At 38.7% G+C, this 15,681-nt stretch overlaps 2 pseudogenes; one reads left to right on the top strand and one right to left on the bottom strand.

The window, feature by feature from the left end:
• The first annotated feature begins 9,361 nt into the window (after positions 1 to 9,361).
• Positions 9,362 to 10,817, top strand: LOC118837155 (annotated as a pseudogene).
• A 1,237-nt stretch (positions 10,818 to 12,054) lies between these two features.
• On the bottom strand, positions 12,055 to 14,594 carry LOC118837154 (annotated as a pseudogene).
• Between the last annotated feature and the right edge of the window lie 1,087 nt (positions 14,595 to 15,681).

Raw genomic sequence — 15,681 nt, 5'->3', positions numbered from 1 at the left:
CTGGAGAACCTGCAATTTGCTGTTCAGAGAGGCAGATTGGTACATTATAAAGAATATTGGTTTAGGTTTAATATGATTGTACATGTTTAACCTATATCAAATTGCATGCCGTCTTGGAGAAGGTGGAGGGGAAGGAGGGGGAACAATTTGGAACTCAAAATCTTGTAAAAGTGAGTGTTGAAAACTAAAAATAAATCTATTTTTAAATTTTTTCTTAAAAAAAGAGCATTGTTTTGGTGTCAAAGGGACCTAGTTCAAATCCCAGCTCTGCCACTTTTGATCTATATGACCTTAAGCAAGTTATTTTACTTCTCTGTGCCTCAGTTTCCTCATCTGAAAAATGAAGGGTCACACAATTGGCAACAACAATAATAATTATTATATTATGATATCATTTAATTATAATTATTAATTATATTATTATATTAATTAATTATAATTATATAATTATATCACTTAATATATGGCAGGTGCTGGTTAAGCACTTCACAATTATTATCTCATTTGATCCTCACAACAGTTCTGGGAGGTAGGTGCTATTATTATCCCCATTTTGCAGATGAGGAACCTGAGGCAGACAGAGCTTAAGTGATTTGCCCAGGGTCACACAGCTAGTAAGTAACTGAGGCCAGATTTAAGCTCAGGTCTTCCTGATTCCAGGCCCTGCACTTTCTCTACTCTACCCTCTAGCTACGTTTAGCAAAGAAAAAGCAATCTTGCCCCATCAAGAGATGCAGGAATCACTTGTGGCTAGCTGTGCCTCAGACGGTGAAGCTATTACATGTATGTCCTTTACTTTTCAGTCTTCCAACTGCTATACTCCAAATTCAGAACTCCTGACTTCCAAAATGTTGTTGTCATTGTTTGTCCTTCATTCTTAAAGAGGACCGTGACCTCGGGGAGGCGATACCATGACCTGCAAGTGAATTGGATTACAGTGAGGGAGGGCTGTGCAAAGTCACCAGACTCACTTTCTCCTCCAGTGCAATCTGGGTCCAGTGGCCAGATATTGATCAAGAACTACTGGAGATGGCCCAGGATGTAATGGAGGACCTTGGCCTTTGCAAACTAAGGTCTCTGACAAGTCAAAGCGTATTCAGTGATTAAGGCTTAATAAAGAATGAGGCAGAAAATGGCCTCTTTGGGGCAGAGCCAAGATGGCCGCATCTTACCTGAGCTCTCTCACAAGTTCTGTCAGATTTCTATAAAAAAAAAAAGTGAATCTGAGCAGATGTGAGAGAATTAGAAACTGGGAGCAGTCTGAGTGAGGCAAATTTCCAAGCCAGGAGAGTCTGAAAGGCTGACCGGACAAATCTGTAAGCTGGGAGAGTGCTCAGCCTGAGGAACTGCTCCAGACAGCACCAAAGCAGAAACTGCTGTGAAAACCAACTTGTAAGACAGGCTGGGAGGAAGCTGGGAGCCCAAAACTGGCGGAGATCCCCAGGCCTCCCAACACAGGATGGCAGTCTGTGGAAGCAAGAGAGGAAGCAGCGCAACGCCACGACCATGAGGCATCAACTCCTGGGGTTTGCAGCCCAAAGGTGTGAAACGCATCTTCTTGAACTTCTGGGAGATATAATGGCCAAGTAAATGGCTCTAATCCCTCTCGGCCCCCCCCCCCCCCGAGAATTCCTCAGGAAAAAATGCTGGAATAGAGGAGACAGAAGTGGGGATTCAGTGGCCAAGCAGTGGGAGTTCCTGAGTCTCAGAGGGGCAGAGCAAGCAGGAGTCAACACCAAGACTGTACCCTTGTACCCCCAGGGGAAGTGCCAGACACCAGGACAAACAACAAAACATTGCTGAAGAGCAGCAGTGCTGGAGAGCAGCCCCAGGGGAAGGGGAGACTTCAGGCAGCCAGACCCCTCCCCATACCTCAGGAAACTAAAGGCTATAATACACAAAGCCAGTTAACTAGACTCACAATCCCCAGAATAAGAAACCTGGGACAGAAAGCCCTGAGACCCATGAGCAGAAATTCATTGTAAAGCCAGGAAAAGGCTAGCCAACATGAAGAACACAAAAAAACCACAGACCATTGATTCTTTTTATGGAGACAGGCATGATCAAAGTACCAATCTGGAAGAGGATAGCAATGACACTATAGCCACATCTGATACCTCAAAAGGGAATGTGAACTGGTCTCAAGTCCAAAAAGAATTACTTGAAGAGCTAAAGGAGGATTTTAAAAACTAAATTAGGGAGGTAAAAGAAAAAATGGAAAACATGGAAAAAATGGAAAAAAAAAGACACTGAAAAAATCAAGTCCTTAAAAAATAAGATTGATGAAATGGCTATGGAGATTCAGAATCTAAATAGAGAAAACGACACCCTGAGAGGTAAAATCAATCAATTGGAAAAGGAGACTCAAAAGCAAAATGAAGACAGCAACTCATTAAAAATTAGAATTGAGCAAGTAGAAGCTAATGACTCTATGAGGCACCAAGAAGTAGTCAAACAAAATGTAAAGAATGAAAAAATAGAAAAAAAATGTGAAATATTTGATTGGAAAAACAACTGACCTGGAAAATAGATCCAGGAGAGAAAATTTAAGAATTATTGGTCTACCAGAAATCCATGATGAAAAAAAAGTGCCTTGGCAGTATCTTTGAAGAAATTATCAAAGATAACTGCCCAGAGATCCTAGAATCAGAGGGTAAAATAAGTCATTGAAAGAATTCACCAATCACACCCTGAAAGAGATCCCAAATTGAAAACACCAAGAAATATTACAGCCAAATTTCAGAATTACAAAGTCAAGGAGAAAATACCACAAGCAGCCAAAAAGAAACAATTCAAATATCATGGAACTATAATAAGGATCATGCAGGATCTTTCAGCTTCTACATTAAATGACAGGAGAAATTGGAATATGATATTCCAAACGGCAAAGCTGGGACTACAACCAAGGATCAACTACCCAGCAAAATTAAGTATGATTTTTCAGGCAAAGAGATGGACATTCAACAAAATAAGGGAATTCCAGATCTTCCTGATGAAAAAGCCAGAACTCAATGGAAAATTTGATCTTCAAATGCAAAACTCAAGAGAGACAAAAAAAAGGTAAAGAGGGGGGAAAAAACTCCCACAAAACTTATTAATCAATAAGGGCAAATTATTTATATCTTTATATAGGATTATATCATCTTATTTATGTTGTATATGTATATGTATATATTATATATATATATATATATGTCAATTGAGAATAGTACAGCTATTTTGACAATTGAAAGGGATGCACATAGATTGTGGATGTGTGTATAAAATAACTTATATAAGGATAAAAAATATAAATAAGAGATGTAAAGGGAGGGTTATGGGAGGAGAGGTAAGGAGGTAGTAGAAAAGGGTAAATTATATCAAATGAAGAGGCACAAAAACACATTATAGTAGAGGGAAAGAAGGGAGGGAGAAGAGGAGTATTTGAGCTTTACTGTCATTGGATCTGGTTCAAAAAGGGAATAACATACCCTGGTAAGTATAGAAATCTAACTTGTCCTACAGGCAGTAGGAGAGGAAAGGGGGAAAAAAGGGAGGGGGTGGTCAGAAGGAAGGGAAGAAGTAGCAAGTGGGAAATGGTAAGATAAGAGAGGGGAATCAAGAGGGAAGGTAAACTGAGGAAGGCGGTGGTCAAAACAAAACCTTGTTGAGGAGTGGAAGGGGAAAGGAAGAAATAAAAGCAAAAACAGGGGGAAATAGGATGGAGAAAAAGACACAGATAGAAATCATAACTGTGAATGTGAATGGGATGAACTCTTCCATAAAATGGAAGCAGATAGCAGAATGGATTAAAAACCATAATCCTACAATATGTTGTTTACAAGAAACACATTTGAAACACGGAGATACACACAGGGTAAAGGTAAAAGGCTGGAGTAAAATATATTGTGCTTCAGCTAAAGTTAAAAAAGCAGGGGTAGCAATCCTAATCACAGACAAAGCAAAAGTAAAGATAGATTTAATTAAAAGAGATAAGGAAGGACACTACATCTTGCTAAAAGGCACCATAAACAATGAAGCAATATAATTGTTTAACATATATGCACCAAGTGGTATGGCATGCCAATTCTTAGAGCAGAGGTTAAGGGAGTCACAGGAAGAAACAGACAGCAAAACTATAATATTAGGAGACCTCAACCTCCCCCTCTCTGAACTTGATAAATCTAACATCAAAATAAATAAGAAAGAAGTTAAGGAGGTGAACAGAATTTTAGAAAAGGCAGATATGATAGACCTCTGGAGAAAACTGAATGGGGATAAAAAGGAATATTACTTTCTTCTCAGCGGTACATGGCACATACTCAAAAAATTGACCCTGTAATTGACCCTCACAATCCAGAGCAGAAAGGCAGAATTAGTCAAAGCATACTTTTCCTATCACAATGCAATAAAAATTATTTTTTTGTAATAAAGAACCATGGAAAAATAAGCTAAAAATTAATTGGAAACTAAATAATCTAATTCTAAAGAATGACTGGGCCAAAGAACAAATCAGAGAAAAAATTAATAATTTCATTCAAGAGAATGACAATAATGAGACAGCATACCAAAACTTATGGGATGCGGCAAAAGCAGTTCTTAGGGCAAGTTTTATATCTCTAAATGCTTGCATGAATAAAATAGAGAAAAAGGAGATCAATGAATTGGGCATGCAACTGAAAAAGCTAGAAAAAGAATAAATTGAAAATCCCCAATTAAATACCAAATTAGAAATACTGAAAATCAAAGGAGAGATTAATAAAATTGAAACCAAGAAACCTATTGAATTAATAAATAAAACAAAGAACTAGTTTTATGAAAAAACCAATAAAATTGATAAATCTTTGCTCAATTTGAGTTAAAAAAAGAAAGAAGAAAATCAAATTACCAGTATCAAAAATGAAAAGGGTGAATTCACCTCTAACGAAGAGGAAATCAAGACAATAATTAGGAATTATTTTGCCCAATTGTATGCCCATAAATTTGACAACCTTAGGGATATGGATGAATATCTACAAAAACATAAATTACCCAGGTTAACAGAAGAGGAAGTAAAATTTCTAAATAACCCCATCTCAGAAAAAGAAATTGAGCAAGCCATCAATGAACTCCCTAGGAAAAAATCTCCAGGGCCAGATGGTTTTACATGTGAATTCTATCAAACATTAAAAGAACAACTAATTCCAATACTTTGTAGACTATTTGGTAAAATAGGTGAAGAAGGAGTCCTACCAAATTCTTTTTATGACACAAATATGGTACTAATACCCAAACCAGGTAGAGTTAAAACAGAGAAAGAAAATTATAGACCAATTTCTCTAATGAATATTGATGCAAAAATTTTAAATAAAATATTAGCAAAAAGACTGCAGCAACTCATTACGAGAATAATACACTATGACCAGGTAGGATTTATTCCAGGAATGTAAGGCTGGTTCAATGTTAGGAAAATTATTAGTGTAATTTACCATATCAACAACAAAACTAGCAGAAACCATATGATCATCTCAATAGATTCAGAAAAAGCCTTTGACAAAATACAACACCCATTCCTATTAAAAACACTAGAAAGCATAGGAATAAATGGAGCCTTCCTTAAAATTATAAATAGCATCTACCTAAAATCATTAACAAGTATTATTTGCAATGGGAATAAGCTAGATACATTCCCAATAAGATCGGGGTGAAACAAGGATGTCCATTATCACCCCTACTATTCGATTTGGTACTAGAAACATTAGCTGCAGCAATAAGAAGAGAAGAAAGGGGGAAGAAAATCTGGAACTCAAAATTATGTAGAACTGAGTGTTGTAAACTAAAAATAAAAAAAATGGCCTCTTTACCTAACCTAACTAAATAATTAATTAATTGGATTTAAATTCTAAAAAATCAATCTGGGAGGGAAAGACCCTCAAGGTTTCTGGCAAACAGAAACCATTGCTAAATAGTTCTGCATGAGAAGAAAGCATGGAGGGGCCAAGGAGAAATTTGTAATAAAGTTGTTGATCTATCCCACCCCCATCGTTTATTTAAATCCAAATCTTGCTTCTGATTTCATCCTTAAAGCTCTTTGAGTTTATGCATGTGTGTATGAGAGCATACATGTATATAAATTGGCATATATGTACACACATGTGGTCACTTTGTATATATTTATATGCCTATATTTCCATGTATGTGTTTGTATGTACATGCACATATGACTACATGTGTGTGTTTAAATATAGTTGTTTTATTTTTTATTTTCTCCATTCCCTTGCAGCATGACATTTTGTCTATGATTAATTCTGTATCTTTTGGGAACAAGACCATAACTTCTTATTTTTCCTGGCAGGAAAGCACATATTCTGACACAAACCATAACTCCCCCACAGAAGGTGGAGAGGTGGAAGAAAGAAGGTTATGTCAACGCCAATATAGGTCTGCTTCAATTATGGATGTGTGATTTCAGTGCAGAGATTGTACCCAATATTGCCACTCACTGTCCATCCACACCTTCTCTTCTTACGTGATTCTTATCTCTCTCTCTTCTCAAAATTCACCTTACAGCAACTGCCCCAGTGGTAAAGATCCTTTATAACTTTAAAATTCTATGATTCTTTGGTCCTAACTATTATAGGTAAAAATAACAATTAGTAAATTAATTAATTAGGTCCTTACTTATATTTCTTGCTGCTATTGTTCAGTCCTTTTCATTCACATCCAACTTTTTGTGATCCCATTTGGAGTTTTCTTGTCAAAAATGTTAGAGTGGTTGGCCATTTCCTTCTTCAACTCATTTTACAGATGAAGACACTGAGGTAAACAGGGTTAAGTGACTTGCCCAGAGTCACATAGCTAATAGTATCTGAGGCCAGATTTGAACTCAGAAAGATGAGTCTTCCTGACTATAGATCCAGTGCTCTAAGCACTGTGCCACCTAGCTGAAAGGGACCTAGCTGTCCCTTTCTTACCTTAATTAATTCTAATAATTTTAAGTAAGCTATTAGGCCTTAGTACCCATAAGTAAATGATTCTATGTTGTCTTTTTTTTCCTCCCATCATTATATTGAAGTTATATTTAAGATGAAGAGCATAGTTCAATCCGTACCTATAAATACAGCACACAGTCTTATTAATCTATGATTATAACAATAGCTTAAGAATCCATTAATGACCTAGCTGAGTGACCCTGGGCAAGTTACTTATCCCTGATTGCCTCAAAAAAAATCCATTAATTCCATTGATATTATTGCTCCCTCTACTAAGATTTTTGGCCTTTAGTGTTTGCAGTACTAATTTCCGTTAGTTACTACAAGAAAAAAAATTCATCACTCCATGGCCAACCTGACACTTAACTCCTACTTTGTCTAAACTCATCCTTAAGTGATAGATACACAATCCATACTCAAACCTTTTGATCTCAGTAGAAGCATTAGGAGATTACTGTCATAATCTTCTATGCCATAATAAATCAGTCAAACTTTCATAGAGGAACAAAAGACTATCCTTCACAGGAAATAAAAATCAACAGAACTCAAGTCACAAATTTAGTAATTATTCTCTCCTATTCTGTTTGATTATGACTTAATCACAACCAATCTTCAGTAAGTCCTTAAGGACTTTGGTATTTCTTCCTTCTAGCACTGATCCCTCCTCTCCTCACCATCAGCTAAGAATATCACTGAGAACCAAGAACCCAAACTAGAAGAATGGCCATGGCCGTGGAACTGAAGGAGAGTTTGTTTAAAGAAATGAAAACAACTCTAAATAGCAAAGTAAATATTTTCATCTGACTTTAGGTGACCTTGTGTTAAAATTCTCTTCTGAGAAGACTGTCTCCAGGCTTGTGGGTTTGTGGAATGTTAATAATTTTGGAGACTCCATCCACAATCCAGCGGCAGTCCACTTCCCAATTACACAAACCTGGTTTCCTCCCCCTTCTCCCTAAACAGTTGCATATTTATTCAGGTTAATCGTGTCTCAAGATAGAATTCAGTTCTCTTATCACCAACTCTTATCACCAAGTCTTGAATGTACTTCATGCCTTTTTCTTTCAAAGTATTTCCAACTATTTGACTAGCTTCTTCTTCCTTACCTATGAAACACAGCCAGTCCTAGAGGATGGGGACATGCCTTCTCGAGTCACGGGGCAGTTTTATTTTATGATTGCTGATTAAATCAGTTTGATTTACAGTCTTTTTCACTCCACATCAAGTCTATCAGATTAGCTATTTGGAGAGAATTGGTAAAATGAAGAAGTTATTTAAATCCTGGACAGATATATGATTTAAAAAAAAAACAGAGAATCCTAAAATTCAAAGTGGTAATTTCAACTATCTAATCTGACTCTATTTTAATAAATGAATTCAACTCTCCAACATTCCTGATGAGTGATCATGCAGTTTCTGCATAAACTCCATTGACAGAGAATTTATTACTTCATGAGGCAGCCCATGCCATGTTTGGACAGCTCTAATTATTATTTTCAAAAAAGTTTTGTATGTATTGAAATCTGCACCCTTGTAGTTTCCACCAATACTCCTAAAGGTAAGCAGGATAAGTCTATGAGACTACAAGTTCCTCAAAGGCAAAGCCTGAATCTTATTTTATCTTTGTATGCCCACGACATACCTTCAAATATTAGGGGGAAAAAAGCCATCTTGCCTCAGCTAAGTCTTTTCTTCTGCAGGCTAAACATCCCCAGATTTTAACTGTTCTTCATATAGTATGATGTTGAATTCCTTCATTATCCTGTTCACTCTCTTCCTGTCATACTCCAGTTTCTTAAATAAGCTGCCAGAGCTGAACAAATACTCCAAATATAATAAATAATCAACAAGGGATTATGCTGTGACAGACAGCAAAGCAATACTAAAGTGAGAATGGTTTGCTGGCATGCAGAAAGGGAAGATCTAGCCAAAATGACAAGCTTTATAAGCCACAGACTTAAAAATATAAGCAAAGAATGAGTATACAAAAGTTAAGAATTGCTTTTTGAGATGGGGAGGCCATGAGGAGTTTGATCACTGACCGCACTCTTCTCTTTTATTCATTCTACATTTTATTATTGATCATATAATTTACACTCACTTTACATTCCAGCCAAATTATGTATTCCATTACATTCATATACCAACATTTGTTCAATCTTTCCCTAATTGATGGATCCTCACTTTGTCTACAGGTTTTTGCTATTGCAAAGTGTGTTGCAATAAGAATCTTTACACATATGGATTCTTTCCCTCTATATTTGATCTCATTGGGGTATATGCCTAGGAGTACCCCTCGATCAAAGTGTGTGCACAGATTAGTGAGCTTGGTGATATAGCTCTTAATTTCCAGAATTTGGGGACCAATTCACAACATCAGCAACAAGGCATTAGTACGAGTTCCCAGGATCATGTCTGTGAGTCAGAATTCCCAATCCAGAGAAGATGGCCCTGGTGGAATGGACCCTGATGGTGTCATCGAGAATAACTGGAATGAGATTGTGGATAGCTTTGAATCTCTTCTTCATAGTATATAGGTCTATGGTTTGAGAAGTCATCTGCTATTCAGCAACATGCAATTCTTCCTTGTATCAAGGATTATGATGTGATTGCTCAAGCCCAGTCTGGGATGGGGAAGACTGCTATCTTTGCCATTTCCATTTTGCAACAGATTGAACTGGGCTTAAAGGCCACCCAGGCCTTGGTTTTGGCACCCACTAGAGAGCAAGCTCAACAGATCCAAAAGGTAATGATGGCACTGGGAGACTACATGCCTGAATTGGAGGAACAAATGTTAGGGCTGAGGTTTAGAAGTTGCAGATGGAAGCTCCCCACATCATTGTTGGCACCACAGGTCTTGTCTTTGATGTGCTTAACCAGCGATACTTATCTCCTAAATACATCAAGATGTTTGTCCTGGATGAAGCAGATGAAATGTTGAGTTGTGGTTTTAAGGACCAAATCTATGACATATTCCAGAAACTCAGTGGCAACACTCAGGCAATACTCCTGTCAGCCACCATGCCCTCAGATATGCTGGAAGTGACCAAGAAGTTTATGAGGGATCCTATGGAACAAGAGGAGTGGAAGCTAGATACCCTGTGTGATCTGTATGAAAACTGACTATTACCCAAGCTGTTATCTTCATCAATACCCACCAAAAGGTGGATTGGCTCACTGAGAAAATGCCTGCCTGTGACTTTACTGTCTCTGCAATGCATGGAGACATGAACCAAAAGCAAAGTGATGTAATCAAGAGGGAGTTTTGCTCAGGTTCCAGTCAGGTGCTTATTACCACTGACCCATTGGTTAGAGGCATTGATGTTTAGCAAGTGTCTTTGGTTATTAATTATGACCTTCCCACCCACTGGGAGAATTATATTCATAGAATTGTCCATGGTGGGTGCTTCCGCCATAAAGGCATGGCCATCAACATGGTGACAGAGAAAGATAAGAGGATTATTCAAGACATCAAGACCTTCTATAATACCTCCATTGAAGAGATGCCTCTCAATGTGGCTGACCTCATCAGAGGGGCTTCCCCACCGGATTTTACCTTGGGCCCTGCTCTCTGGGATGGGGAGAGGGGGAGGTGGATGGGAGGGGGGAAAAAGGGATGGACACCTTTGTCGTTTTTTCCTTTTTTGACTTTGAATAAATGTCAATTTTTGAAGCAAAATGAACTATGAACCTTAGATACCCCTTTCTTTGGGGCAGGTTTATGCCCTTGGCTCTGTTACCTTCCCCAACTTCTTCCCTTACTCCAGAACACTAATCCAACCCTTCACTGTTTCAAGCCAGTCTATCTTCCATTCCCAGCAGCCAAATAGCTTCCCCCCGACCACTGCCCCACTGAAAGGTCATTGAGAGGCCATGACTGGCTACTCTATCCCCCTCCCTGTTCCTAGACAAAATTTGGGGGGTCCACCCCACCACCACCATGAGGCTGAAATAACTCATTAGATTGGCTTCTCTCCCCCCACCCCACCCCAGGTAAAGGGAGCAGGGGAGAGAAAAATTGTCATTTTTATGTTGTTTTCAATAGTATTTATTGATTCAGGAAAGAAACCACAAAATTCTGAATAAAATTACTTGGAAACTGAAAAAAAGGCATTAGTGTGCTGAATCTCCCCATTGCTCCTCTGACAATTGCTTTTTTCATCTTTTGTCATCTTTGCCGTTCTGATGGCAAAAAGGTGGAGTTTTTTTTTATTTTGTTTCGATTTTCATTTCTCTTATTATTAGCAGTTTGGTGCATTTTTTAATATGGTTGTTTATAGCTTTCGTTTTTTCATTTGTAAACTCTTTGTTCATATCCTTTGACCAGTATTTATGAGGGAATGGCTCTTGCTCTTTTATTGTTGTTGTCAGGATATAGATTTTAGTGCATTTCTCCTACACTGTTATGCCATTGTTTAGATAGGCATTGGTGGATGGACAGTGACTCCCTGCAGGGAGTGATGTAGGCACACACCCTGGCTGGTACCAGACAAATCCTCTGCTAAGCCGAAACTCTTGAGGTCAAACATCCATAATATCTGCTGCTGTCAGCCAGTTATGGAGCTCTGGATATATTGTTTTAAAAGAGCCAGCACTATATTAGGTCCCGGACCCTTTGAGAATGTGGGATTCTTCATCTACATCTGCTGACTCTCCAGACATCCCTGTTAAGAGTTGGAATTGGTGCGGGAGGATGTCTTTTGAGGCCTACGTCTTCCTTATCAAAGTCTTCATAGTCTTCTAGCCTGAGGGCCCTGACTCCTCCTCCAACCTTCTTCTATTCTACAGCTAGATTGGTTAAGTTCTTCATAACCAAATTGCTCACACATCTACAGCTTCTCTTGCCCAGGGGCCTCTTTAAAGAGGCATCAGCTTCCAAGTTTCTCTCTAGTTGATGAACATTACTTCTTCCACTTTTCTTCATGGAGTAATTCCAAACTGTTCCTTCCAGGTCTAGAAAGCAAAGTGGCCAAAAGAGAAGTTTACTTTCTCTCTCTGTCTTTCCTACACACAAAAAAAAAAACTCAGGATGGGTCCTCTAGTCTGGAGCCTATGGAAATATGCTTTCTGAATTCATGAAATCATCCCTTTCTTTGGGTGATGTTCAGACGGTAGCCTGGTCCTGGCCTTCCTAAATGCCATCTCATTGCTTGTCCTGCTTTCTTTCATGGGGTTCCTGCAGTTTCTTGAGCTCCGCATCCTGTCCTCCTTTGGTCTGTTGACTTTACACCCTAAGGGCACTGATCACTAGACTTTGGGATGGGTTGGCTGACATCTTGGGACATCCCTTGGCTGGCTGAGAAACTCAGCACAAGCCCCTGCTTTGGCTTTGGCTTCTCTTGTGGCCTGAGAGAGGGGCCAGATCTTCACAATCATGTGTTTACTACTTAGTGCATCATGAGCGGCAATTAGACTGAAGAACACTCCTAGAATATGTGTGCCATCCACCTATTTAATATCAAATCCTTCATTTTGATAGCTGCAGAAGACTCATAGGAGATCTTTGCTGCAAAATTCCTCAAGGAAGTCAGATTTCAATGACATAAGGAAGGTCACAATTGTTGATGTCAAGCTCAGGAGCTTCATAGTTGTAATAATCAAATCTAGGTTCTTGGAGACTCTACCTGTTCTTCACACTCTCCAATATCTTTTCTAGAAGTTGTGGATCCAGGCAATCTCCATCATCATTAAAGAAAGAATCCCAGCTGTCCCCTGGAGGAGCACTTCTATCATTGGAGGAAGGATGTGGAGCTTTCATTTCCAATTGTCTGTGAAGATAGAGTGCATTTGACTTTCCCAGAGTCATGTTCCTCACCTGTCTTGAACTCTTTACCGGTTCTTAGACTGTGCAGAGACACTGCCATATCATCTGCACAATCAAGCTCACCGCTGCAGGCTTTGTTAGAAAGCAATTCTGTCCTATTTAACATGCAGAGTTCAGAGCCTAAACAGGAGCCATAATTGCTGCATGTTACCTTCTTTAAAGGTATTAGAAGAGCCTAGTCTTCTTAGTCTTCCCAAAATTTAAAAAAAAGAAAGATACATACTTGAAAGAAAGAAACAGAAGAAAATTTTACTCTCAAAAGGGAACTCCAGAGTCCAAAGAAATATTTATCATGGCAAATCATTGATTCTTGATTACTGGGTGAAATATCTTCAGTGTAAACATGTGTACACAGTCAAATTGTCTGAGTTTTCATTCCCACACTCTGAGTTGTTAGCTAATAGAAGAGGGGTTATGCAAGTACTTACTCCCATACGGTCTAGCAAACTGTTTGTACTACTACAAGCCTGTTTAGGGATTCTACCCACAGCTATTCAGGTGCTACCCACATATGGCTTATCAAATATGCCATCTGTAATGCTTGTGCATGCCTGATTGGTGACATCACTGTCATCCTTCACCCACTACCTATTGATGTTCCATCGGTAAAGTCACCTAAATTATTGGATTCATAGCACATGTATGACTCATCAGCAGAGTCATCATTCTTCTCAAACTTTCTGCTCCTCCATGTTGGAGCTGCAATGTAATTGGCGTTCTCTGATTTATATGCCTGTGGTCAGAGACAGGATTCCCAGTTATGCCACCTACACTTTTCTGATTCAAGATGTCAAACGTAGAGCTGAGGAATGTTGGATCAGTAAGGTCACTGACATTCTTAGATTCATTACCTGTGCATGCTTGATTGATAACACCCTCGAGATCCCCTGAATAACAATGTTTTTGTGTCTTCAGTGTTGAGGTTCAGTATGTCAGTTGTTGTAAGGATGCTTTCTTCTACACTTCAGAAGGTGAGGTTAGCTGTGCAGGTATCAGCATATTGTCAGGATTCAAAAGAGAACTGTAACCTACAGGATCATTTGAAAACTGGGAATTGATACTGTCTCCACTACCCTCCAGTCAATCCTAACAGTGTTTTTCAAATCTCTTTCTGCATAACTCATCTTATTTAGTTCTTTCTGAAATCACATAATTTCACACTTTGGAATAGTTTACTGGGAATCTGTCTCATGGGTTTCTGTGATACCGTGGTACTGTCAGACTGCTGATTTATAATCCAAATATTTCTCTTCTTTCTTTGGTTTAAAATGTCTTTGTGAAGATATATTGGAAAAACTATTAGGATTTTTGAGATCTTTTCTTGATTTGCCATGATAAACATGTCTTTGGACTCTGGAGTTCCCTTTTGAGAAAGAAATTTTCTTCTGTTTCTTTCTTTTTTGAAAATTTTAAATTAGGTCTCTTTCCATCCCTGGCCTTCATTCCTGTCTACTAGGATTACCTCTAGGTCTTTAAAGTTCAGAATTGACTCTGAAGTCTTCGTTCTTTGAGAGCAGATGACTTTCTTCCTGCCCTTGCCTCAATACAGCATTCGGATGACTATGGCTCATTTCCTGTTACTGATATGGAAAACACTGCACCCCATCAAGATTTGGGTACATGAAGGGCCATATCTGGCTTTCTGGCCCAAGGTCTGCATCTCTCAACATCACTACCATTTGTTTTTGGCAAGTTATAGAAGGCCAGAAGAGGGACTGTGTACAAAGATATGAAAAAATTGTGCAAATTTTCAAAAAGAAAGAGCAGAAAATCTTGGCAATTCCCTTATATTCATCAATATGGATACCAGCCCCAGCCATCTTCGTGACTCCCATAAGCATCTCCAGCAACTCACACTTCCTCTGCTCCCTGGCCTGGTCCTTCTTATATATTTCCATCAATTAACTATACATTTTGAACTTCAGAATTTTATCAGAGAAAATGGATTCAGAGATCTTTTTAAATTTCCTGTTTTCCTTCTAACTGCAGTGACTTTGCTTAGAAATTGCCTATTTTATCTTCTATGATCATGTCTATCTTTTGTTTACTTAGGAATCATTCCCTCTGACAGTGTTATTAGTCCAGTCCCCCCATTCAGGTGAGTAAACTGAGACCCAGAGAAAATTGAATGTCTTACCCAAAGTCAAATGTGTATTAAATAACACGCCTGAGACTCAATTCCAGGTGTTCCTGACTCAATCTAATGTTCCAACCCATCTTGCTCAGTATTAAAGTCTTACAAGGAATCACCCATCACTGACTTAATATAAACATGAAATACGATAGAGCCAGGGTTCAGGGTTTGTTGTTGTTGTTTTCTGTTGTGTTTTGATTACCAGCTACATCCCAGACTGTCTTGAAAAGATGAGACTAAATTGTGTCATGGGCAGCTAGGTGGTGCAGTGCTGGGCCTGGAGTCGAGGAGACTCATCTTCCTGAGTTCAAATCTGGTCTCGCATGCTTACTAGCTGTGTAACCCTGAGCAAGTCACTTAACCTTGTTTGCCTCAGTTTCCTCATCTATAAAATGAGCTGGCAAAGGAAATGGCAAACTGCTTGAATATTTCTGCTGAGAAAATCTCAAATGAGGTCATGGTGGGTCAGATATGACTGAAACAATTCATCAACAACAAAAAGATTACATCATACTGGTTTATTTCTCAGGCAGATCAAAGCAGAAGGGCCAGCTAGATAGCACAATGGATAGCGCGCCAGGCCTAGAGTGAGGAAGACTCATCTTCCTGAGCTCATATCTGGCCTTAGACATTTACGAGCTGTGTGACCCTGGGCAAGTCACTTAACTCTGCCTCAGTTTCCTCATCTGTAAAAATGAGCTGCCAAGAAAACTCCAAATAAGACCATGGAGCATCAGACATGACTGAAACAACTGAACAACAGCAACAACTCT

Source organism: Trichosurus vulpecula, chromosome 2, assembly GCF_011100635.1.
Source record: "Trichosurus vulpecula isolate mTriVul1 chromosome 2, mTriVul1.pri, whole genome shotgun sequence".
NCBI lineage: Eukaryota > Metazoa > Chordata > Mammalia > Diprotodontia > Phalangeridae > Trichosurus > Trichosurus vulpecula.
Note: the sequence above shows the minus strand (reverse complement) of the source record. Positions and strands in the feature narration are given on the sequence as shown.